The sequence below is a fragment of the Salarias fasciatus genome, chromosome 4 (assembly GCF_902148845.1).
Source record: "Salarias fasciatus chromosome 4, fSalaFa1.1, whole genome shotgun sequence".
Classification (NCBI taxonomy): domain Eukaryota; kingdom Metazoa; phylum Chordata; class Actinopteri; order Blenniiformes; family Blenniidae; genus Salarias; species Salarias fasciatus.
The window spans coordinates 17,562,103-17,589,382 of record NC_043748.1 but is presented as its reverse complement, the minus strand read 5'-3'; the positions used below and the strand labels follow the sequence as shown (position 1 = coordinate 17,589,382).

At 42.3% G+C, this 27,280-nt stretch overlaps 1 protein-coding gene and 1 long non-coding RNA gene across 4 annotated transcripts in view; both read right to left on the bottom strand.

Moving 5' to 3' along the window:
* Positions 1-27,280, bottom strand: part of LOC115387012 (voltage-dependent T-type calcium channel subunit alpha-1I-like) — a 157,447-nt gene that overhangs the window by 83,799 nt on the left and 46,368 nt on the right. The gene's annotated exons all lie outside the window — the stretch shown is intronic.
* LOC115387014 (uncharacterized) lies at positions 25,704-25,836 on the bottom strand. Its single transcript, XR_003931332.1, has 2 exons — positions 25,803-25,836; positions 25,704-25,761 (listed from the first exon to the last, which is right to left on the bottom strand). It is a non-coding gene; the product is annotated as an uncharacterized LOC115387014 (long non-coding RNA).

Below are 27,280 nucleotides of genomic sequence, written 5' to 3'. Positions count from 1 at the left end.
AATCAGGAGTAATTTGTGGTTCGGTGTCTCCGAAAAAACTCCACAAACAGGGCAAGAGATGCTAACACTGGGGCTGGAAGACCAACTAATCTACCAAAGAAAGATAAAGAAAAGAAGAAGAAGCACAATTTGATGTATTTGGATGAAATTACATGGATAAAAACCTTGTTTCTGTCCCGTAGCTGCTCACAAAGTGATGAATCATAAAACTAAATGAAGACTGTCTTTATTAAGTTCTGCCTTGATCAGATCAAGTTTGCTCTTTATTGAATTAGCTTGTTTTGAAACAAGATAAGAATACATAAATGTATTAGATTTGATTTGCTGTCATTTTTTCTAATTAATTTGATTCTCGGAGTTTCACCTCTCCTGCAAGGACATAGATTTGTGTCCTCTGTATGCGCAGCAGCTTGATGGATGCATTACTGACTGCTCATTAAGTTCAAAGAAAATGAGTACATCAGCATGCGGTCAGGAATTTGGGGAGATTGCAATTTTGTTCAATTTAGATATACAATTAGAATATAAAGCCAGGCTTAATGTAAGCACAACAGCTTACTTGTCCCCTGGAAATCGGCGAAGGCTTGCTCCACTGCTCTGTCTCACTGTGAAATGGAAACAGCTGACGATGCTGGATGCATTAAACAGTATCGAATGCAATTTGAAGAACACTAACATTTAGATCTCGGATCCTTACACTTTCAGTCTCACAAACAGAACTTTTTTTTAAGGGTGGAAGATAAAGTCAGCATCCTGCTGAAAGCCTTTTCTCATTAAAGAAAATTATAATAAAACATCAACATAAAGGAGAAGAACACAAACTGCTCTCTAACTTCATAATTATACACCTAATTTGTTTATTAGTGATGCCACATAACGTGTTGTGTTGTGCTCGATCCACACAAACACACACACAGCTACTGCTCCCACATCATACACAGGAACACAAATACCCATAAAAACACAGACACACACATATGGTGGAGAGAGAAAGATGAAACAGACTCCAAGTGTCGACAGCACGGCTGACATGGCAGACAGACCCGGAGCACCTCTCCAAACAAGCCTATGGCGTGTAACCACGGCAACCAGTGCGGGAGGGCTGCCGTCAGCCACACAGACAACACAAACTGTACGTATCAATATTTGTGTGTGTGTGTGTGTGTGTGTGTGTGTGTGTGTGTGTGTGTTAAGCATGTTCAGTTTCCAGCATTAATTGTCTATAATATGGGATTTTCAGATCTGATCTCTGTCTGGAGCATACACAAGCACAACACACTAATTACATACAAACAATTAAAATGTTTCATGTCTTTATTAAACTCACCCGCCAGGCATTCATACTACTGGAGGAAAAGGAAAAGGAACCCTTTGGAAGTAAAACTTCCAAACTTCCGACCTTGTGAGTGCTTGCAGCAGCTGTGGAACAAGCAGGAATTTCATGGAGATTTGTTGTGTTATTTTTCCGCAGACCTGCTCGAGCTGTATTCTACGGATGTGAACAGCTCTCTTGAGGGCTGTCTACACTCTCTATCGGGTTAAGCCATGAGCTCGAGCTGTGTCTCCTATTAAAACTCCAGTGGTTTCTTCAATGCCCATCTGGAGTGGTCTCTTCACCCCAGCGAGCAGAGCGACTGTGCTTTTCACAGAAGCTGTATGTAGTGCAATTGTACTCTGATCTATGTATTAGTTCTGTAATAAATTTGCATTCCTTCTCAGCTTTATAGAAAACAGCATTTTTTAATCACAAAGCCATTATGAGACCTTTAAAATTATTCAAGCTCAATTAGCAAAAAACTAAACGTATATCACAGCTATTGGTGAAGCTAAAATGTGCCATAAATTCTCACAATATCAACATGCACAAACTAAAATAACATAAAAATCACAAACAACGAAAATTATTTTGATTCAATTACTTAATTTCTTATTTTTATTATTATTATTTTATGTGTCTACATTTGCATTCATATCTCAACACATATATCCAAAAAAAACCAGTTAAATCATAGTTCCAAGAATATAAATCACTGTATTTATGAGTAATCCTTGTCTCAGTTATCTTAGTGGTAAAGCATGCGGTCCTCCAATCCCATGATTAGGAGCTTCATTATTGCTTTGGTGTGACACTGAACCTCGAGGAACGCCCATTTGTGGGCCAGCATCTTCCACAGCAGCCATTACTGTTTGTGTGAGTGTGTGTGTGATTTGTGTGTTAATGGACGAATGTGACAAAGAGTGTGAAGTGCTTTCAGACAGACCAGAGCGGCAAGCGATCTGAGGGAAGTCAATTTACCACAGGAAATCAGGAAAGGCAAAAAAATAATAAACAAACTCACTGGTGCAAGACTAAAGGCTCATTCACGCTCTACTTATGCAAAAAGAAAGAAAAAAAAAACAGAAATGAGCACTTCAAGTGGTGTAAATGTCCCTGCCTTGATACGCATCTGGTGCTTTTGCATACCTTTCACTAGAGGTCGCCACTCAAAATCAACAGACTGATCAGATACTAAAAAGAAGAAACAAGTCGACGATAACTACGATTTCAGGAAGTAGTAATAATGTTGGTAGAGTTCGAGTTAAGGTTGAAAAACTCACCAGCATATGCAGGAAAAAAAATGTGAAAGAGTTTTGACCACTGTATTTTGCCACAGTTCACTTTTAATTGACAGGCAACAGTCTTAACTCAAGCCTCTCCCAGCCGTACTTGAAAAACTTGCAAAATTGCAACCAGTGTTAACACCGAGTTCTTAAAGCACAGGTAATAATTGGGTTCGGCCAGCGGAATTCACCGACTTTCCAACGTGATTAAAATCAAGGAAAGTTTTTTGTCATTCTAAATGGGTTAGCTGTCATCTCTACAAACCAAAAGCAACTAATTCCAATTAGAAGCCTTCCTTTTTCCCCCCCATCGTGAGTCTGTATTTTGTGTACAGATTTGTAGTTATGTGCTGCATCTGCATTTACAGACAGAGGATGATTGCATTTTCAGCCCCACTTGAGCATTTGAAGGCTCGTGGTTTATATGTTTGCAAATGTGTGACTGTGTGTCTGTCTCTTCCCTCATATCAGCTCCGCACAGCAGGTGCCTTGCTCCAGTACATTGCTGCCGCTAGTGGAGCTGAATGTATCGCAGATACCAGGGGAAATATGAGCCAAATCTTTGTGCCTGCGTATGTGTGCGAGAGGGGAGAGAAAAAGCTGGAGGGACAGAGACGTAGAAAGAACGACATGACACAGTGAGATGGAGAGCTGCAAAGTAAAAGACAGACACGGGGAGACCGATAGAAACTCAAAGTATAGAGGCGAGTCAAGGGTGAAAAGGGATGCCGGTGAAGAAAGCGGGCAGAGAAATTTGAAAAAAGGCATGCACACAGGGAAAAAAAGGGAAACTGGGAAATAGATAAAGATGGAGAGTTTGGGAGGTTAGTGGATAGCTGCACGCTGTGTACTCACAGGCCATTAGTTTGGATTCGACACAGGGTCAGAGGACTGAAGACAAGAGGAAGAAGAAGAGAATAAAAAGAGTTGTGATGACAGAACTATGTTGCTGACATCCACAGGGACTGTTCAGACTCTGATGTGACAAGTGACCATCCTCAGCAGCCCTCAGCCCCCCTGCAGCCATCTGTCTTTCTAAATCCAGTCTCAAACACCTCACATAACAAAAAAGTCAATTTTCTTATCCATGATGCTTTCAAAGACACATGTCTGACAATCATGTGCATCCGAATCAAAGAGCTCCTCGAGTCTTCCAGAGCAAGTGGACCGGTCACATGTGGTGTTGCCATCTGTTCTGTGATCTCTCCACCGTCTTCCCACTGCCTTACAGCTGCTGTGACAGAAAATTAATGTCAGCACTGGACACTGTCTGCTCATTGTTGGTCCCCACAAATCACAAGCACCCGACCACTACCAGCAACCGGAAAGACAAAATATATGATTGACTTCATTTAGGCATTTCCAAACTCCACCTACCATCAATGGTGGGAAACCCAAAGTGAAAATGCTTGTTTCCTCCTGTTATGTGATGCTGCAGGTTTTGAATAACATAAGAGGGAAACACAGGAAGTACCATTTTTAAACATGACTACAACGTTTTGGCAAACTGATCATTTTTGTGCGAGTGCATAACTGTTTAACGACACGGCACATGCAATGTGAAAACTGAACACCCTGATTTTGGACACACAGTCACTCTGTCTCTCTACAAAACACCATCATTGCTCCTCACTCACGCTCATGATCACACAAACCATTGCAAGTAAACAGCGTCTGCTCTGGGTGGGAAAATGACAAATGCAATAATCTGATGGCGAAAAGTCATTTTAGTCAAAATAAAAACACCAAAGAACCTGATTACCTATATCTTCATCTGTTACTGCTCCACGCTGATGAGTCTGTTGCTATGATCACCGTGGCCTGATCAGCTGGAGGCCCGTGTCCCTCCTCAGGGAAGAATCCGCCTCGTTCCACACAGCTGGAGTAACCTTTGCTGATCACAGTACCGTGCATGTCCAAAAACTGACACCACTGATAAACTGACAAGTTTTTTTTTTAGAAAACTGACGCAACATTCATTGTTTTTAATGTACTGAGTGACACACCGCAGCTCGTGTCAACAGGCAATATTGAAATTTACACAATGTCATAATTTGGTATTTTGGTAGCTGCTGAAGGATTCCTCAAGCTGAAATGACATGTTTACCTTGAACATTAAAAACCACAAAGCTTGTGAGGAATAAAGGAAGCAAATCTGGTTCACACCTGCAATGACTGATACTGTACAGGAGGCCTCTGTGTGAGGAAATCAAAGACAACACTAGTTATTTGAACAGATAGAAATGGCCCATGGCCATTCAGGGAGTAGTAATATGAATGATAGATGATTACAAAAAGCAGGCATTAATCACACCTTTTAAACTGACAAATATGCCAGTTGGGAAACGACACAAATTTGCCATCTGTTCAAAATAGCTTCTTTCCCCTGAACCTTCATGTTGGTCCAAATCCTCACCCCTTCTGATATTCATCCTTTTGAACGAGACACACTGAAATCAGCAGCATAAACTAGACAATAAGTTTTAGTGAGTCTAGTGTACAAAGTCTGTCTGAGAGGAGTTTACGGCATGCACGACCTCTTCGGGGGTCACATACTGCGAGACGAGTCAGTGTGATCTCTCCATATGGTCTGATGATCTGTGCTCGCAGTTTTTCAAAATGCAATTATATTGTAAGTCAGATCTTTCAGAAACTGCCTGAAGCAAGAGAGTTGTAGTTCAAAATCGCACTAACATGGACTGAAGAGCTCATATAACCCTAACTACAATAAACAATGCCAGCTGGGGCATTCTTCAAATATCGACGCAAAAATGATCCTTCACTGGGAAAATGTCAGGTTTTCTTCACAAGTGCGCACAAACAACACGGTCATAAGTCTGAAGTGACAGAGGGGATTGAGGATAACAGAGATCAGGAGGAGGAGATGGAGATGAAGAGGCTCTGCTTAAGAAGGGAGCTGTTAGGCTTCATCTCTCTCATCTCTTCATCCATATTTCAACAGAGGTCTAATGGGCTGACATGATCCCGTGTTACAGGCGAAGGGGGGGGGGGGCTGAAGCCTCGCTGAGAGGCGGTGGTGGTTATTACAGGACAATTCCCCAGTGACGGAGTTTTCCATGACTTTTTTACAACCGTCATTTTTAAAGACATGACAAACAAAGCAAAATGTAATAAAAGCAGTTTTGCTTTGCTTTTTCAAAATCAACCATATCTCTACACTGGAAAGACAGAAACAACGGATGATGTTTTTTTTCTCACGACATAAAAATAAATGAAAAGGTATAAAGAAAAGACAAGCCCTCTCATCTGACTCCCCTCCTCTTCACATCTCACGGGTCTGAACTTTTAGATTTTCTTGCTCCTTTCAGCGGTTTCACTCCGGCAATCGATTTCCATGTGATTGGTTCAGCTCCCTGAATATGAGCTCCTAATTGTAAGCCGGGCCTGAGCATCACAGGTGTTTCATGAAAGGAGAACAAACAAGCTGAGAGAAGCACGGCGGATGAATGAGGCGACACCGAGTGGGAGCGAGCGTGAGTGACACAGAGTGAGACACACGCCAGCAACAAAAAGAATTATTAATTTTGTGATCCTGCGTTTTGTGATGCTAATTTTCCATCAGAAAAGTGTAGCTCGCTCTGTCTGCTCTCCTCTGTGTGGCTCCTTTAGATTTTCAGGGGAGTTTTGACCTTCAGCCAAGTTATGTCTAAAATAAGAACAAAACATAACTAAATAGTTCTGACAGAGGTTGTATCCTACTTTTCCTGATGGTGATAAACAGTAACGGGTCTGCACTTATAGTGCAGTTCCGTTATTTTTACTTTAGTGGTCTTAAAGCACTTTCCTATTTCAGTCACCCAAATGCTGACGGCGTTGCCCTGCAAGGTGCTGGCCTGCCACCGGGAGCGGCGTGGGGCTTATTGCTTTGGCCCGGGCTGCTCCGACACATGAACACGCATAAGTGGGGATCAAACCGCTGACCCACGAATCGAACAGTCACCACATGATTAAGTGCTTGTCAAGAGATTATCCAGTTATTGCTGTCATATTGAAACATCTGCAGATCCTTACTGCTGACTCAGCTAAACCAGACAAAAAGCTTTAAGTTTTGTTTTTGTGGTTTTTTTTTTTCTCTCCCTCATGAGAACGAATAAGAAAAACAAATAGGAATCGATAGGCCTCCGCTTGCTGGTTCACTTGTTAAGTCCTTTGACAATATTGTGTTTCAGGGTGCATTGAGAAACTCATTCACAGTTCAAATTGTCAGAAGAACATTGATCAAGTTGAAACGCACCGCGGCAAGACCATATTCTGAAGCCAAACACGTAAACATGCTAAAAATAAAGTGTCATCAGCAGGCTTCTTCCCTACAAGAGATTTCACAACAAAATGAGAATGTTTTGCATAGAAAGCTCTAGAACCTTGTATTCATGTTTCCTCAAGGCTAAGACAACACTTGTAAATTCTGCACTCTGCTGCAGAGCCTCACACAGGAATGCTGTGTGGATTTTACTGTAGGCAATACCACGAATGCTTCGGAGTAAACCAACAGAAGCAACTGTGAACCAGGACCGCTGCCAAGGTAAAGAAGTACTACTTCTGCTGAAATTTCAGCCACTGGCTCAGCAAAGCTGCTCAAATCCGGCTCTGTACACACACAGTCTCTCTAGCAACTTTTAAAGCAGTCACTTCCACCTCCCTGTGTAAAACCCGCAAGGCATTTTGGCTCAGAAATACAGTGACTGACACCTGACGCCACGGACGGATTGATCCTGAGTGCACATGATTTAAAACTACAAAATGGAATATTACATCCATACATCCTTTTTCTCACTTAGTCCTGTGCGGAGTCGCATTATGGAAAGCAAACAGGACGAGATATCCCTGTCCTCACAATTTCCTCTAGCTTCTCTGGAGGGACCCCAAGACCAAAGAAGAGATACAGTATAAGCTTTTCAGCAGATCCTGTACCGACCCCAGGGCCTTCTCCCGGTGGGACATGCCTGGTGGTTCTCTGATAGGAGACAACCAGGGGCATCCACATCAGATGTGGGAAAAAAAAATCCTAATTTCGCCTGCTGTTGTACAGGTAGTCTTATTCGTTTGGTCAAGCTCCAAAGAAATATGCAATATACCATAGTGTGAGAATAAGCCCAGAATGAGAGTTGCCATCGTTGTGCTTGCAGAGGTGAAACTTCATGTTATTGAAACTTTTTTAACCAGTAACCATTCAAACACAGTAATTCATCATTTCAATGTTTTCTTGTCCTTGGATTTTTTATTTTTTTTATTTTTGCCATTGCATTTCTACATGCTGTTCTACCTTCTCCCTGTGACCCTGGTTTCTGTGTGCTGGAGTTTCTGTCTGTTCAATAAGGAAAGATTTCTGTTTTGATCGGATTGATTTGAAGGAAAGTGGAAGGGTTGTGGGAAAAAAAAAACACATTGAAGTTGAAATGCATAGATTCAGCGTTGGTGCCATTTACTGTACTGTACTCTGCTGGGCTCACAGCTTCTTTTAGTTTTTTTCTGTAGATTTCTTTGTTGACAGGAGTAAATGTAAAGTGTGCAAAGCACCTCATCATCACCAGTACTGTAAACCAGGATAGTCCATTATACAGTATTTCTGTCACTTGGTTCACTTCATGTGCTTCTGATTGCTTCTGTTGCAGCGTGCAGGTCGAACATTTACTTGTAGAGCACACTGAACTTCTAAAACTGTGTTTCCCTCGATGCATTTTCTCTGGCTTGCAGTGTTTTTTTGTGAGTTAACTTTGTTGAGGGCTTCATTTATTTATTTATTTATTTTTGTAAATGCCTCAAAGGGTGAACAAAGTACGTCACAAAGCCTCTATGTCTACACAACTTATTCTCTCACTCGGTCCGCTTTACCCTTCTTTTTTCTGTCCTTATCAGACTGCTGCAATATTAATCCACATGTGCTTCAAGACTGAAATGAAGTAGAAGAGGGCACTTAATAATGCATAGCAGTCGCTGCTGTATCGCACCCTTCAGGTGAAGCTTGTAAAATTAAGGAGACTGAAATGAAGAGCAAACTTGATTGGCTAAATAAAGTTTGAAGTTTACTTTTTAACTGGCTGATAAAAGTTTTAGGTGCATCGCAGTTGGCTAAAATAAGGCTTGTCTTTTTTTTTTCTGGAGAGTGACTGTTTGGACTGGTGGCAAGGCCCTTGTAGGCATGTCAGCACAGCATGAGAGCCAATGTTCCTGTCTTTATTAATTACTACCTGACAACCACACACACACACACACACACACACACACTCGCATGCCTGTGGATATATACTCAGACCTCCATTAGGTAACTCCAGAAAACACATGCAATTAAGCTTTAATTCAAACACACACGCACACACCTGTCTGCCGCTGAATCTTCTCCTCTGTTTTTTTCTGTGTTACACACTGTCCCACATTGAGACACGAGCACACGCACACGCACGCATCCATCGCAGCAACAGACAGGAAGCAAGCCATTTGTCCTCACGTCCCCTCTGCACTACTACTTACTCATGGTTGGTTTGGGACAGAAAGGGCATTGAAGAAACAGATGAAGCAGAATGAAGCGCTGAGCTGCCAACCCCAACTACGGATTTATGGCACAGCTGACAAAAACAATCTACATTGCATCCCACAAAAAAAAAAAACAACAACCTTTATTCCATGCAAAAACACCCCAAAAAATATGGCAAATTATTATTTTTTAGCTCTGCATTATTCATTGGCATAATTCAGCTATGGCATTGACTACTGTAACTTGCTTCCAGCTCTCATAACTATCATCTGTTATACTTCCAAGCTTCTCCACGGCACCGACCCTTATTCCCATTTTTATCACCATCATAATAAGAGTCAAACGGCCATTCCCTCATTTTAATGGGCCTGATAATCAGCGTTCTTGTGAAGGGCACAATGTGAGCACAGCTGCCAAGTGTCCCCGCCATGCATGCTAAAACAAAATGATAAAAAAAGGGGGAGCTGGACACTCACCATTGGGTTTACCTATCAAGTGTTAAGACTGAACATCACCCAATGAGAGAAAAAGGTGCATTCATTTTTTTCATTCACAATTTGGGAGCAAGTTTGGATTTTTTTTTTTAAAGCAGGTAGAAAACCCAGCGCACATCAACTCTCCTGTCTTTCAGACATCAAGGTGCCCTTGTAAAAGCCATGTAAACCTCAACAGCTGTGGTGGTAGTTGTGTGTGTGTGTCTGTGTGTGTGTGTGTGTTTGTGTTCAGTACTAAGAGTGTCCCTGCGCAGGGCAGATCTCCAGTGTGACCATGCAGCTGTCAAACTCTTAACCATGATAAAGCAAGGCATTGCTGGTCTCTGCTGAAATTAATGAACATTAATGGGGAACCTGAGGGATATTGAAATGCTACAACACTCAGGAACCGATCGAAAAACAATACATTATTCCAGTGTACTCAGTGATCACATGAGTAATCCTTAAACTTTGAGAGAAGCTGAATTCAGAAAGTAAGTGAAATATGTGCAAAGGGTTGTTTACACTTTCAAAATAACTTCATTTGAAATTGAAAATTGACAGCATCAGATGTCCACATGGCTTTCTAACAAACAGTAAAGATGAAGCAACTACCAAGATTCTCCACTGCCCGCAACATTTCATTTATTTGATAGAAGCATTTTCAATCACTGTATTAAGTTATCTATCTTTCTCTATTCCTCCCATGAACAGTTTGCACATTTTACAGCCACTCTGACACTAAATCCTCCCTGGAGGCGATGTCAGAGTATGTCGAAGGACAGCAGAGCCACCAGATATGTCTCTGACCACAGTTTGAAAAGCAGTCAGGCGTGACCATTAGTTTTCAAGGCCTGTTTGATCCTGCGGGGGCAATACTAATATTCACATCCACAGGTCTCCTGAAGTCTGCACTGAGAAGATGTATGCAGGTGAACAACCCTAAATTGTTACCAAAAGAGGTTGGACACCTGGCGTGGCATCTATGTCTAGTTATACAGTCATATATAACAATATATACTGATTTTTACAATAGAGTTGTTGATGACTCATTTCAGACTGATTGAGAAGAGCAGACAATAACTCCAAAGAACAGAATTCATAGCAAAATACAGCCAGCCACATGGACTTATTGTTTAGTTAAAACATAACCAAGGTCAGCCATTGCAGCTCAACTGGTTCCATTGATATTAATAGGCCTTGGCAGTGACTGCGCCCTGTGGGATTGCATCTCTGCAGGTTGGCAAGCTCAGGTAGGGGCAAGCACAATATGCGTGAGCGCACACGCACGAATCACTCACAGACACACACACACACACACACACACACATCCCTCCGCATACACACGGATACAAGGACAGAAGAGCAGATATGCACAGACTTGAAGGCATGAAAAACACACCTGCTTCATGCTTTGAACTCACAAACACAAAAGGAGCAGCGAGATGGGAAATTACTGCTGATAACAACCACCTTTTTTCTTTTGTGATCTAAGTTAATGTAAACTTAATTATTAATAGTCTTTATTATCTGTATTGGGATCGAATGAAAAAATATTAGAAGGTCTATTAAAGGTGTATGTACAGACATATTAATTTATCATAACAATACCTGTTGTTTTAAATTGCACATCTTCTTCTCTCAATGAGAGAACCATTTCTAATGTTTGGTGACTTGGGCAGAAAATTCAATATGAAAAGACCGATTGGATCAAATCGAGACAAGCTAAACCAGCAGTTTAATAAAACAGCGATTGTTCTATATATTATCCAAAACTGAAGTTGTTGGTATAGAATCTACTCTCATTTTACCAGATCAAACTGGAATGTGTGGCCCCTGGCCCAAAGGATTTGTCTCCATCTATATTTAATCAGTAAATATTACATATTGCAACATCTCACACAAATTTCATGTGGAAAAAAGGCATAACCAAGGGATCCATATTGTTGTAAAAAAATTCATTTTAACATGAACTTCTTAAACTCGTTTATCCCAACAGCTCACTCATTGATCACATGCAGTATACTGCTGTATGAAAGTGTTATAATTGTTCATTTGTTTGTTTGATGTGTAACCCAGCCCTCAAGCAGCATCGTGCGACGTGGCTTTGCAAAGTAAAGCACGTAATAACATTCATTTCAGTCTGGATTTACCCGGAGATCTGCTCACTGACTTACTGACAGCTCCCTGAGTGATCTCTGCCATGCTGACACTTTCACTTTGTGTCTTTGCCCCTCTTCTTCCATCTAACTGACTTTGCCTTGGCAAGAGATACTCTAACTTAAACAAACCGCAGAGGAGAGGACGGAGGGGAGGAGTGACATATCCAGACAAGCGATGCGGAGTGAGAGAGAAAAGGAGAGAGGGGGGTCCCGATAAATGGCTTTTACTCACAAATCAGCAGCCATCTGGTCCTCCTGTCCAACTAAAGACCTCCATATCTGCTAAATACGTTGCATTTAATGCTTATGCATTATGTAAAGTCCTCCTTTACTGACTTGCATTGCACTCAGGTACAAAAAAAACTGACCCAGCATAACAAAAAGGTTATCCAGCATGCCCTTACGACTCTTTGCTGAGGTGTTTAGAAAAGTAAAGAAGACCTGAGCAACTTTCTTGACCTTTTTCTGTGCTGTTTTTATGCAGACGTTGTGCGGAACCCAAAGTGTTTAATGAGATCATTTTGTCGACAAAATAAAGATAACGAGAACTCTCATTTAAGTGCGTGGGCATTCATCCAGACGAGCCAACCGAGTGCAAAGCCTCAGATCACACCAACTGCTGCTGGTGTTTCTGTGAGGTTACTGATGAATTGCATCAATTAAAGAAGACTAAAGGGGCAGACAATGATATAGATGAAAGCATGACAACATCAAAATCCTGCAAACACACCAAAAAGGGACGTGCATTCATCCTTAAAGTAGAACACATCCTGAACAGACTGCCAGTCCCTCTCAGGACAAACTCAGCCAGTGAACATGAGTCGAGGTTATAGTCACCAAAATAAAATCAGTTGGTTTTAGACTATTGGGGGAAACTAGATTTCCCAAAGAAAGTCTAGAGACGAACAAGGAAAATATGGCAGACTCTAATCAGAAAGGCGCCTTAAGGCTGACCACTACCCCACATTCACACAAGACACGAGATTAAATTCTGGGACAACATAACTCAGATATTAAATATTAAATTTATACACAGGTTGGCAAAGATTTGCACCAAGCTACAGAATCCAAGAGATTGGTCATTAAACCAATAGTGCAAGCTCTGCAGTCTGATGCTGTACAGTTGAGGGCCCCTGCAGCCGCGTTGGTATTGTCTGATCAATAACGTACTGAAGCACAAAATGCCTTGGGAACGCGGCCTATAGGGTGTTTGGGAATGAAGCGGGCTTGTGAAAGGTGTGGTAATCAGATCACAGCATCTCCCACAACTACAGCGATGCACACGTAAAGATAAGCACACATATGGCCGCATTATCTGCCAAACGGTTTCGTGTTAATTGTGCCATACAGGGAAAAAAGAAAATAATGAACGAGGGTGAGGGATGAGGAGCATGAGTGAACGGACGTGTAAGTGAAACAGATGGAGTGGAAACAAATGTATTGTGATAACATCATTTAAACAGTGCTTGGCTCTCTGAGGGCTCTGGCTGCCTTTACACTCTCTCTCACACTCGTTTGACTGGGAAAACGGCCAACAGGATGGGCCAAAAGGACACACAGGCTCTCTCTCCCACACACCCGTACCCCTCTCTTTCGAGCTCGCTCTTTCTCCCCTGCCAACATACTAAATTGTACAGAATTGTGCTGTCAGCTCTCATTTGTGAGCGAAATAGCGCTGTGGGTATTACCTGAGGACAGCAGGTTGTTTGGTGACTTCTGATGAATCATCTCTTCTGTGTGCATACATTTAAACTATAATATTTGGTAAAGAATGGAGAAAACATCCTCACTTACTTAACTTAGGGACTGATGTATGCCTGGAGTTTATGTGTTTGTGCAATCGACTGTAATAGAAGTCCAAATTGAGACTATTAGTAGTCTTTAGTGGAGTCGTTGCCAGAGGGGAGCGAGGAGAAGAGGTGACACGTCAGCGGGGCGCCAAAGCACTGATCAGACGGTGTTAAATAACAATAATGATCACCTAATGATGATGGCTGCATTGGCGCGTCATTTTACTTTCTTGCATCAGCAAATTCTGTCACTCAAAATTTTTATCAATTTGTCCACTTTCTCTCTCGCTCTCTCTCTCACTCTTTTTTTTTCTCCCTCCAGCAATAATTCACAGCTACTCATTTGTATCGTGGTGCCTGTCACTGCCAACTCCTCTCTTGGCCTGGGGAGAGTGTAAAATGACATGCGCCTGCTCCCACATGGAGTTCCACATGGAGCCACCAGACAAGGAGGGCCGCCGCAGCGCCAGTGTGACACATGCAGGGATTCGCGCTCGCTCCGGCGGCGTCCCCGTTTCCCGAAAGATGCACTCTGATCGTGGGAGTCTCTGGCGCGGAGGCCGAGATGCAATCCCCTGCTGGCTTCCCACAGGAACTGCTCCGTAGGCTTTGTTTTGTTTTGTTTCGTTTCTGTGTTGACGACAGCCATTTTCCACGCAGGCCAGTGGATGCGCGGCTTCTCTTCTCAACCCTACTTTGCGGGAACTTCTACTCTTCCATATCGATCCTTTTTAGTCATAGCGGCGCTGCATCACTCCTCTGCCGTCCCCTCTTGTGTTCTGAACCGTGTTACTCCCCTCCCCATTGAGGAGTCTGTCCTCCTTAAAGCTGGTATCACTCCAGGTTGCTGCGGTTCGTGAGTCAGCCATTGATCCAGTTGCATGGCAGTGCGAAGAGTTTCAGGGGAAAGTTACCACGTCAGCTGCTCGGGGAGAACATCAAATAGCGGTATGCACACATATAGTGTGTGTGTGTGTGTGTGTCTGTGTGTCTGTGTGTGTGTTAGTAGGCTTAAAGCTGCTCTTTAATGACCTAAGCCTCAAGGCTCATTTGAGCTGCAGATACCAGCAGTCAACTAATGTCCAAACATCTGGGTGGGCTTACACACACACACACACACACACACACACTCGCCCTCTCTTACTCTCACATACTGGGGCTGAGCTTTTATCACTGGCCAGAGGAAGGGTTTTAGCGTCCGCCCTGACAGATGCCGCCCACACATCAATACACACCACCGCCGGTGGAAAAACACAGGAGAAGGATTTGGGTTGAGAGTGATACATATATGTGTAACATACATTTGACAGCTTGGATTATGTGTACGAGAGTGAGAAGAGAGAGACAGCGAGAGAGAGAGTTGTATGTGTGCGCACGTGCACGGGTGTGCATGTGAGACAGTGACAAAGCGGGGCCATTTCAGCTGGTCCCCTGTGGTCAGTAAGTCTCTTCTCTCTCTTCTTCACCTCTTTATCATTACTCGTCTTTTTTTCCCCCCTTATTGCTGCTTCGTTTACCCATAGTGCCTTTCCCTCTTTGTTTCCTCATCCCTGTCATCCTCTTCCTCATTTTCTAACTCCCCCCTTTTCTGTGTTTCTTCTCCTCCAGAGCTGACAGAGCAATAAGCTAGCACGCCCAGGAGAGAGTAAGGGTCACTGGAAAGAAGTCAGAGAAATGCCAGGGGTCAGTGTTGAAAGTGTGCATTATGGATATATCATCTGTCCAGCAGGTCAAGGTGCGCAGAGAAAAATCACTAAATCACCAGAGCATAAAGGGATTCTGCAAGGCGAATCTGCATGGATCTTAAAGAAATACGACATCTTAAAGCCTATTTTGCGGCACGCGCTTGAAAAATAGTGCAAATAAAGACAGCTTTTAGGTAATTTGTAAAGGGGCCTGGCAACATCTGTAGAGTTAAGCGGTAATGGATGTCTTGTGATAACACAGCAATTTGCAGGCATTTTTCATCAGTGATGCATCACGGTGAAGCAATTAGAAAGGGTGGTTATCCTGCTCTTGGGAAAAAAACACACTGTTGGAAATAGATATTTACACATTTATCATGTAAACATTTTGCATTTACAAGACACATGAAGAGCAAAAGCAGCTTTACTTTTGTGTGGACCAAGACTGATTTATAAATACAACTCAAACACTTCAAATGCATTATGCCAAACAGAATATCAAAGTACGACATGGGGGTAGTCAAAGTTAATTAAAATAAATTCAGTTTTATGGGAAAACACATCCACTGCACAGGTGGAAAACCTTAGAATGAATAATTAACATAGTAATTCAACAAAAGGTATTTGAAATCAGGAGCGAGTGAACCTGAAGTTCAATGAATGAAATGGGATTTGAGCCAGGTGCACAACGACTTTGACTTTAAACATTCTGATGTTCTCAATTTGCAATTCACGAGGAGCATTAGCTCTGTGCAACGCGGACAGAGATCTGTACAGACTTCAAATTAAATATTGTTGATTTACATAAGTCGCCACAAAGTCAGACAATGTCCAAAGTTTGACAAACTCTACCCAATAGATAAATATTGTTTAAAACAACGGCTGTCAGTCTCAGGTCACTCCTCAGGCATAACAAAAAATTCAAAATGAGATCAACAAGCTTTCTTAGTTAAGTTAATGTCTCTATAGCATCACTTAGCTTGAAGTAAATATGCAGAAATATATACAATAAAATAATGCTATTAAGGTGAATTGTTTAGGTATTTAATACCTTAAATCAGAAGTACAGATGACAGAATTTTTTTTTCAAACAATATATAGCCAAGGTAGCAATTGCATAAAATAAAGTGTAATATAAAACAGGTATGTGATACCTTCTGGCTTTTTCTTTTCTTTTTTTTAAAGATTATTTCATGAAAATGCTGCAAATGTGCGATTTGAAAGAGGCCTGTCAAAATCAGGGGATCTTTCAAAATCCAAAACCTGGAGATGTGCAGATCACAGCTACTTAAGCTGAAAGAGAGAAGATTTCTCAGGTATTCTGGGAACTACACTGATGAGTCCATACCGGTATTACTGCTCAGCGATGTCCAACCAGCCAACCAAGCAAATCATAAAGAATCGTTAAGAAATGGAAATGAAGAAAAGCATTTTAGTCCCTCTCCAAACTGAAACAGGTACACATTTCAAAGCAGGTATGATAAATAGTAGGTAATGTGACAAAGGTAAGATGTTGTAAACCTGCGTCAGGTTGTGTAACAACACCGTTTGTTTGGGGATGGAGGAATGACGGCGTCCTCCTTCAGTTACTGCGACCTTTTGTCTTTTTCTGTCCTGATCTCCGTCTTCCTCCGCCCTTCCTCCCTCTCTCTGGGGAAGAGGTCTGAAGTTGCAGTCACCAGAGCAATTAGAGACTTCATGTTCCTCCTCACTGTCAAGAGGAGGCAGGGATACACACACACACACACACACACACACACACACACACACACACACACACACGGCACACACGTGTAAACACACACATGCGTACAAACACACACACACACTGTCCTCCTCCGTACTGACAGCCACTGGGCAAAAGTTCACTCTGCCGCTGTGCTAACTATCTCCTTTTTCCTCTTCCACGTAGTCTCCTTCTCAGGTTTTTCCCTCAAAAAAAAAAAAAAAAAAAAGTTCTAACTAGCTATCTCTCACATCTATTCTCTCTTTCCTTTCTTTGCCTGCCTCACCAAGGGCGATCATACTTCTGTTTCGTCTCCGTCTTTTTTCCCTTTTGCTTTTGTCTGTCGTCTCCAGACGTGCCGGTCTCATCCCTCCCTCTGCGTTTTGCTTTGCTCACCCCGACTTTCCATCCCTCGCTGTAAATCTGCATGATAATTATCCCATCTCATTCACCGGTTTCATCTGTCTCTCACTTGTCTTTGAGCCCATTTTCTCCTTAATCACGTGCACACTTCATTTCTCGAGTGTCACGTATGTTTGCAGTAAATTTGTGCCCCAGTGTTGAGTGTGTAAAACAGATTATCAGAGCTGCCGTTCCTTAACATCTCCAGCATGTCTCTTTTTGATCCTTTTTTTTGGTCAGCTTTCAATCACATTTTATAAGAAGAGCAGGAACTCAAGAGGGGCGACGATGAATATGAAGAGAATTTTACAATAAGCTTCTTTGTCATGTCATATTGGATTGACCTCCTTGACTTTGCATACTCATCTGAGACTTTTCCCCAACTCTTAAGAAGTCTGAAAGTGATTACATGTTCTAAAATCGCTGTGGCTTGAAGGAATGAATTTTATTATTTTATTTTTTTTATCTGTTAACTCCATAAAACTTTCTTTGATCTCTCCCAGGTGATCACCGACTCGGCCATGAGGCTCCGACTCCCTTTTCATCAGAGGAAATGAGAGACCTAAAACGGGCAATCCCACATCACATCCATTGTGGTTTCATGGGCAGTTGTGTGTCATTCATCCTCGGCGAGCTGCGGTGAAAGAACCATCACATGATAGCCGGGGGGATTGCAGGATCTCTACTTCATGCACACAACATAGCGGGGTTTTCGCGAGCACCGATGCGGTGAATGTCAATCACCCACCGAAGGAAACTCTCCTCGCAGTCCCAGAGGCTCTCGGGGCGCTCGCAAGCCTTCCACGGCTTAACCACCGACGTGTCAGAGGGAGTTGGTGATGGACTCATCTGGGCTTAGCATAATTGTGACCCATGAATTTGTCACATGTGGCTCATGCTTCATATAGCCGGAGCACAAAGGCAGACACTCAAAGGCAGTAAAAGGGCATGTGATCTGCGCCTCTCCTTGATATTGTAATGAGTCTTCTTGGTCTGCTAATGTGCTCATAAGTATTCATTACCAAAGGGGAGACCTCAAAGCATGTGCAGCAAGTGGGCAAATGGTTCAATACTGAAACATACTGACGATCAATCAAACAGCAGAATATTCATAAACATCCCTTAGTGACTCACGCCATCCCCACACTTCCTCCAAACCTAAAAATCTGAGCTGGAGGCGTTCCCAGGCTTTATAATAGCCATTTCTTCTCTGTTAGATGAGATTTTGCTTTGCTTTTTGACACAACCTAAATGTTTTTTTCCCTTTGTTTGGTTTTATCCATCCACCAAATCTTTTTACAGTTTTATCAAATTAAGGTTTCTGTTTAGTTGCATAATGTTAAAGACGCAAATCCTGCTCAATTATGTATCAAATTGGTTTCAAATGTTATCTCTCCATAAAATACAATATTGTAAAGCAGCTGTCGTGTTATTATTGGCACATGTGGACCACAAAACCACCCAGTCCCACTTGGTTTATCCCATTATTTTCCAAAAATATTGACTGATCATTTTATGAAGGTATATCGTTCTAGTATCAGGTTTCATCCCTTTTTTGAGTTCAGAATTAATTTCTTCAGGAAGACACTCGGAGTATTCCTCTGAGATTTTGGTCCAGATGGACCTGACAGTTGCTGCACATTTGTGTCAGTTGCACATCCATTACACCATTTCCCAAAAGTCCTCTACTGGGCTGAGATCTGGTGAAACTACTGGAGTACAGTGAACTCATTCACAAGAACCCAGTCTGACATGATTCACGCTTTGTGAGATGGCGGGTCATCCTGTGGGAAGCATTCAGGAAATATTAAGACTGTGTTTAAATACTCAAATGGACAAAATGGGGCACAAAATGTGAGGGAAAATGAACTTCCTGAACTGTTGATAGAAGGAAAGATTCTGACTTAGAAATAGAAATTCAGATCAGGCAACTTTTTATCAGATTTTGGAGAACCAGGTACAAACTGTAGCATTAGCATCCTGTTCTAAGCTGAAATAAGTGGTATACAGAGTGGCCTTCTGCTGCTGTAGCCCATCTGATGTGATGTCGTTTTTTTTTTGTACATCATCTTGAACCACTCTGGCGATTCTCTTCTGACCTCCAGCATCAACAACCCGCTTCGGGCCAGAGAGCTACCGCTCACTGATTATTTTCTTCAAACTCCAGGATTTATCCTAAATTGTGCATGAAAGCTGCAACAGATCATCGGTTTCCTTAATATTCATACCATCCTATGTTCAAAGTCGCAGGTAACTGTGTGCATGAAGGAATTATTGAAGAGGCTGGTGGGTGTATCAAGAGAATTGTCCTCTGTGGTCCGGAGTGTTTAAGCATGCAGCCCGTGTGAGCTATTCATTGTTTTTAAAGCATTAGCCAAAGGCAAAAGCATAGCAGAATGTATTCTGAAGAGTAAGGACAGACTATGAGCTGTCACATGTGATTTATTAGTAATTCCGTCTGCTGGCAGTTTAATTCTAACAAGACACAAGAATATTCGGAGGAGAATAATTATTGCTTTGCTTATCTGTAGCTGTCTTTACAGCAGCCTCTGGTAATAACCACAGCGTTAATATCCAAACTAATAATATGTAAGCTTTTGTTCAAATCCTTTTGTTTCAAGGGTGATGCAGGGAAGAGTTGTCCTTCTGTTCTGAAGTAGCAAAAACCGCAAAATACAAGTCGGAGTGCTTATTACACATTTCATTGTAAGAGATGAACTATTTTAATCTGGCGGGGAGGGACCGGCATGTCACAAAAGCATTTCCATAAAACAGCTTGTAAATTTAGCATCATTTCAAGTAGAGAAACTTTGGATTTACTTTGCAGGGTGTTCATTTCATCTACACAGCACAAAATCTGGAATGTGGAAATACACCTAAAACTCTTGCTCTTTTAATGACACTCACGCTGTGCCAGCACCCCGTGTGAAAGACGAGTGCTAGAAAAGAGACAGACTGATACGTATGAGTGGGAGAGGTTAGGTCCCCTGCAGGGGAATGATTACAGTGAAGAGGAGGGAAGATGTGATGCTTTTTGCAAATAGAGGACTGGGAAAAACTCCGCAGGCTTTGCAGGAGTGGGAAGGTCATTTTAGGGAGTGTGATGTTGAGGGTTCTCTCTCTCTCTCTCTCTTTTTTTTTTTCCTTCCACCAGACCTCACTGTGATCCGTGGGATGGCATATGGCATGACAGATGCACACGAACAGCATAGCAGCAGAGGGAGGTCGGGTGAGCGGAGTGCGCGAGGTGGCTGTGTGGAATTCAGCAGTGGCGTGGACAGAATATTGTTCTCGTTCTCGCCGGCGATACGCGCGCTGTGAACGCATTCTTAGAGCGCTCTCGCTCTCGCCGTCAGTGTCGCAGGTTTCTGTCATCATGGTGTCTCTGACGTGTCTGAAAGAGCTCAATCCCGTACTGACTGCGTGCAAAACGACGGTGAACAAGCCAAACAGCATCATGCACATTCCGACCTCCCTAAATCGTGAATCGTAATATGTTTGACAAAAACTGTACTTTGCAATTTTGGATCTTGTCAAGAGAATTTCTGGGAAGTCGTAAGCAAAGAACAGATTCACTGCAGTGCAGAATGACTCATACAATTTATATAGCACTTTGTGGATAATAGATGAGAAATAGCAAACTACAAAGCACTCACTTGGATAAAATGTACCCTGCAGTTAGTGGTGATGGAGCCATTAAATGACTTATTAAATTCTCTCAAGAGTCCTAGTTTGTGTAAAGCAATACTTCTGAGTTGAGCTGACACACACACAAAAAAAAGGGAAGACATGATTCTTTAATAAGTTGAAAAATGAGGCTGCAAGACTGTGAGAATAACAGGTGGAAAACAAAAACAGGGAGAAAAATACCGGTAAACATATTTGTTTATGCAGGAATGCACTTCATGTACATTCACCTCTGACATTTATCTGTGTGGTTGATCCAAAGCCAATCTGCCTTGCTATTACTGACTTTAAAGAAATAGCTATTGCTGTAAATAAATAGCATTTAGCATAGACCAAAGCCGTGATCGGATAATGTCAGCCGGCCATCTGAAAGCAATTCTCGTCTATGAACGTGACATTGAGCTAACCCTTCACCAAACTACGCCTGCACTTCAGAAACCACTGCTCACATAATCTATAATTCAACAACAGTGCATTGCTGCAATATAAACACGAACACAAACACAAACACACAGAAGAGCATCCAAAGTGTGTTTGCACACAATGATGGATGAATGCACATTGTCCTTGGAGGACATACAGTACAAACGCCCACGCAAGTCTTGACAATACAACCTGTACATACTGATTTACTACAACCGGAGCATCAAAATAAATACAAATAGAAAAAAATAATGACTGGACTAAACCAGTTGGGTGAAGGAAGAGGTGTACATGTAGCCACTTTTTTTTTTTCTTTATAAAAAAAAGTGTTTCTGGGAAGTTTTAATAGTTGAACAGCGTCTCTCAGCCACGGGTAGGTTGCCAAAGCAGAGTTGTGGTTTCTTGTGAATTTTTTACGTCCTGTTAGTTATGAAAAAATGGGAAAGTTTCATTGTAGTTCCAACTCTACCCCGAAAGAAAATGCATTTTCATCAAAGATTCATCGAAACGATTGCAATCGGTGCTGTGAAACGCGAGAATTCTGGTAGTACAAAGGAACGTGAGTAACAAAAGGACGAGAGTGACACGATGTCACATTCAACATTTAAAAACGGTGAATTTAAAGAGGCCGCCAAATGAAAAAAAAAGCACACGTTCGGCGCAACATAACTGCCATGAAAGAGTAATGCATGTGAGAGAGGTCATGGAGGGAGTGGAGGCACTGAGGCTTGGTACTACAGTAGTCATTAGAGTCATTTTAAGCCCTTCATCTCGTCTCCTCAGTCCCCCTCTCATCTCGCTCAGACAGCGCAGGCACTAATGGAGTTTGGACTAGACCTGAGGGAGAAGAGAGAGAGGGAAGAGGCGAGGCAAAGACAGGGGGAGGAAACAAAAAGTGTGTGAGGAGCGAGAGAGAGAGAGAGAGAGAGAGAGGGGTAATCATTAGAATTAGTATTGGTACTAGTATTAACATTCGCACTGGGATTTATTTTGGAAGCGTAAGCATTAGTATTCTAATAAGTTGTATTTATTTTAGGAGAGGTTTGTCTCATTAGTGTTTGCACCTCTTTTAAAAAGAGACATTCCCCGGGGCAAAAGGACAACGGTTCATACTCAACTTGAAGCAGAGGCTCATTAAAATAAGTGGAACACTTGCATTATTGCACAAGATGAAGGCGCAAATGGAAATTTGGAAAGAGACGGCATCTTAGGCGAGGGTGGAAGGGATGCAAGCATGTGGAAAGGTTTTGAGTGAGAACAAAATAAACAGCCAGAAAAAAAGGAAATGACAGAAAACAAGACAGGAGAACAAGCAGGAGATAAAAGAAAGACACAGGATGTCACTGTGTAAAGACTGACTTCTGATGTTCCTTAATGAAACAAATGTCAAAACAATGGAGCAGCCATTCAACTTCTCGTCACTTGCATCCGTCAAGGATCACCTAAAAGCAGATGTCCTTGCAGAAGAAGAAGAAGAAAAAAAAGGATAAACGAAATACTGCAGTAACTTTTCCAAGTAGAACAACAGAAGGCGGGAAGACGGAAAGCAAAAGTTTGGGAGCCGGTAAAAAGCATAAGAAAACTGCAGAAATGGAAAAAGGAGAAGGTGAGAAAGAGAGGAGGGAGGGAGGGTAGGTAATGTGTCCCAGGTGTCTGCTCAATCCTCAGCAGTAGTTAAGAGCAAGGCACGGCGCCGCCTCAGCCATCCGTCACCATGGAGATAACAAGCTGTCAGGGCCAGAGAGGATCACGGGCCACGGAGGCCGGTCACTCTGCTTGAACACCACAGGAGCCAATCAGAGGATAAAGCGAGAGAGCGAGATAATGCGAAGGGAAGAGCGGTCCGCCGGCAGCGAGCCGCCGTGTGGGAAAATGCAGCAAAAGATGAAAAAAACAAGGCACAAGCAAAATGTTTTTGAATAAGGGATAAAGGGCCGCCAAGAAAGCTGCACATCTAAGGGTGACTCGACAATGTTTATCCACAGGAAAACAAAAATGTGTCCTGCCTGCATAAGCAAGGCGGAATGCAATCGCAACGGTGTTTGGAATGGAAAGTAATAATGCCCAAAGTCATCCATCCATCAATGCTCCGCACCTGAACAAGTCACGCACAAATCCTGCCGCGCTCGCCGTCTGAAATCCGGCATGCTGAAACTAATCACTTTGGCAATCTGCTTCGACATGTGTCATAAATTTAGCCACTTTTTAACGAGGACTAAAATTTACAAGTCTCGAACAAGCAACCATTAAGCAATGGTCTCAGTTTTAATAGGAGCAATTACGGCTCATTCAGACTTAAGATATTAATTAATCTGGATTGTTTTCCCCACAAATCTACCACAAAAACAAAACAACTCGAAATAGAGCAGCTTTCATGATTTCATATCTTGAGCTATGGGAATAATGTGAATTGCTACAATTGACACATGAAAAATTGCTGTCAATTTCCTTCGGTGTGCCTGAATAAAGAACGGTAGACAGGTCAAGATGAACTGAATGCAGTTAATTGCGCTATCTGCGTTGTGACGAGGTACGAGCGAGCTGATTTGCTCTCGTTTTGATCTGTAAAATTAATGTCTAATGAGAGGTAATCTTCCCCGCGGCGAGACACAATGCAGCAAACTGGATGAACCCAAAAAATGCGTGTCGCACACTCGAGTTTCAGTCTTTTCCATTCATTCGACAGAGAGAATTTCTGAGACCTCTGACCCTCTTATGAATTAGCTGCTGAGTGCTCTGTTTTAAGTGGAGTGCACGTGCAAAACCTGGCGCTCATGTCTGTGCATGTCAGTCTTCTGTAATGAATCCATCAAGCTTAGTCAGACTGGAAGAGGACACATGTCTGATCGGCTCTCAGTCTCAACCAGACTGAAGTGACAGGTGCTACGATCTCTCCGCAACTCGGTGGAAGGCTGCGCAGAGCCAAGACCAGATGTTTCCGCCGAAAACGAGAGAGAAAAAGTCAGAATAAACACACGGTTTAGAGTCTTGGAGATGAGCGTGCAGGGCAGCTCTGACTCTTTTCACAGAGTCGGGACGGATGAAGCACGGATACTGCAGTCAAGCACATATGTGCAATTTTCTGTCAGGAGAGAAGTGTTTAAAGGGGCGAGTATAAGTGGAGAGAAATGATGACGAGAGAGGAGACCGAGGCGCAATAGTGACAAGAAGGGAAAAATAAGAAGAGGAAGAGATAGACAATTGAAAGAGAAGTGGAAGATGGGAGCGATGAGGGGGCTGAGAGGAGAGGAGACAGTCCAGAAACTAAACTTTGGAGGGAAAAAAGACAAATCTGTCTCCTAATCATGAACTATTAGCGTCAACAAATTCAGAAAAAAAATGGATCGATATTAATAAAAAGAGTTAAAGAAGAATGAGGGAAATGGCTCTGTGTTGTGTATGTATGAAGTGAGAAAACAATAGAGAGAGGGAGAAGAAGTGTGTGGGGTGCAATATAGAGAGGTGCTCCAGGTGCTCTGCTGCAGGCGAGCGTGGGAGCGCATCATTGCATTCGTGTGTGTGAAAGAGAGAGAGAGTGAGAGAGAGAGAGAGAGAGAGTGAGAGAGACCGCTGTGTGTGTCACTGAAGGCCTTTCACAGCTACTGAGTGGTGGACAGAATTATTGATCTGCAAAGAGATGGCGAAACAAGCACTTATTGGCCCATTTCACACACATCTAGAAGGAATTTACTTAAGACACGCTGCAGCGACTGCAAGCCCGGCATTATCTGATGACAGCCTAATGAGGCTTATCTAGAAACAACAACACTGTCGCATAGTTTGGATTATTTTTAAGTCTTGAAATGAACATAACTTGGCCCGTGCACATGTTTGGTCAGTACACAAGCATCCCAGAATATCTATATATACAGCACTGTCGACTTCAAAACGATCAATACACACACACACACACCGGTGAAAATCATAGTTCCAGTGCACCAAACTCCAGTGGTAAGTCACATACAAATACACACACACATACTTCTGGTTCTACACACTTGTGTATAAAAACACAAAGACAGAGAATTCAAGAATTTGTTGGAACCCACACAGACTGTAGAAGCAATGCAGTGTGTGTGTGTGTGTGTGTGTGTGTGTGTGTGTGTGTGTGTGTGTGTGTGTGTGTGTGTGTGTGTGTGTGTGTGTGTGTGTGTGTGTGTTTTTTTGCTCTGGCATGTTTGTACCCTGTGGCGTGGGGCGAACCGAGAGAAGCAGAGCTGAGCCATTAGCAAGCAGTGCAAAATCCTTGTGAAACCCCTTTTCCTTCAAACATGAAAGATGGAGTCCGAAAGGCCAACGGAGAGTCTCACTGTCCGCTGCTGACTGTCTGACTGACTGACTGACTGACTGACTGACTGACTGACTGACTGACTGCCCACTCTCTCCTTCTGTCTGCTGGTTCTCCACTGCTGGATTATCACCGACGCTGTTCTCCCTTTGATGGATCATATCAGCTCTAAAATCAACAGCATCCACAGCCATCATTCACTGATCAGCCTGTTTTGCAATTCACAAATCCAAAAAGCAGAAAAAAAAAGTTCTAATTAAATAAACTGATGGAGGAAACAGATTTTGAAACATTTTGGATAAAAGCAAATCAACTTATGAAAAAAAAAAAAAAAATGCCGAAAGACAAAATTTACAGCCACTGCCAAAGCAAAGATGTTCGTCCACAAATCAAACTGTTATAGGAGACGGAGTGATCCATCCAACAAGACCTTCCTGCCAACTTTAAAGACCGAAAGTCATTAGGAGAAATGGTCTGTCTGGCAGCACACACTTTGGATAAACAGCACATCAAATAATACAGCCTGTGCTTTTCTCTTGTTAATGCTGTTATGTTTTGCCATATATTCTGTTTGATAAATCCCCTTTAAGCTGTTGCCATCCAGCAACAGCACACATCCCAGGGAAAAGCTGGAGTTTACACTGTTTAAAAGTTCATAACGGTGAGTGGGATTTCGTGTCGTTATACCATTTGCAATAGCCGACGTGCAAATTACTGTATATGCTGCGTAAGCAAAGCAACTGCGACTGGTTTTGCTGTGGTTTTAATTGTGAAGGTTGATCTGTGTACAGATAAAGGAGCTCATCAAAGTTACATGTTCATCTGCCGCTCTCAAACCAGACGCAGTAACAATAGAAATCAAACGTTTCGCGTAAAATAAGTGTTGTAGCTTCAATGTAAGTCAGCACCACGCTGGTCGCCTTGATATGAAAGCCAAAGCATTTTCTAAATGGGTTTTTTTGTATCTTGGTGAAAATAAGCTGTGTAAAAAACTAAAAGTACTCTACTGGAAAGTTTGACTTGAAATGACTTTTCCTCACAACAGATTTATGATTATTGGAAACTTCAGAAATGCACAAGAAATGTCTTGTATATGTTGATTTTAAATCTCTATATATTTCAATTAATTAGAAAATGTGCTAATATTCCAAACTGACCAATAGATGGGCAGCTACACGGAGCGGCACTTGAAGGGAGCTGGGGGGGCCGAGACTGCTGCTCAGGGAGCCACAGTGCATGATTTTGGGCGGTGAGTGGAAACCAGAGTACCCATAAGCGGATGCACGCACAGGGAGAACAGGCAAACTTCACACAGGATTTATAGATAGAGAAAAAAATGGTCTTACATAACCTAATTTTCTAGTAGTGCCCTGTTTGAACATGCCCTGTTTTTGAAAACTATTAGGCCTCATTAGGCAGCTTAATTAATCATTAATCTAAATTAAATAAATTAATCATCATTAGGTAACTCTCAGCAAACTTCAAAAACCATTTGTATCTCAGCGTCAAGCAAAGCAAATCGAAAATATGATCACAATGTTACGCTAAGG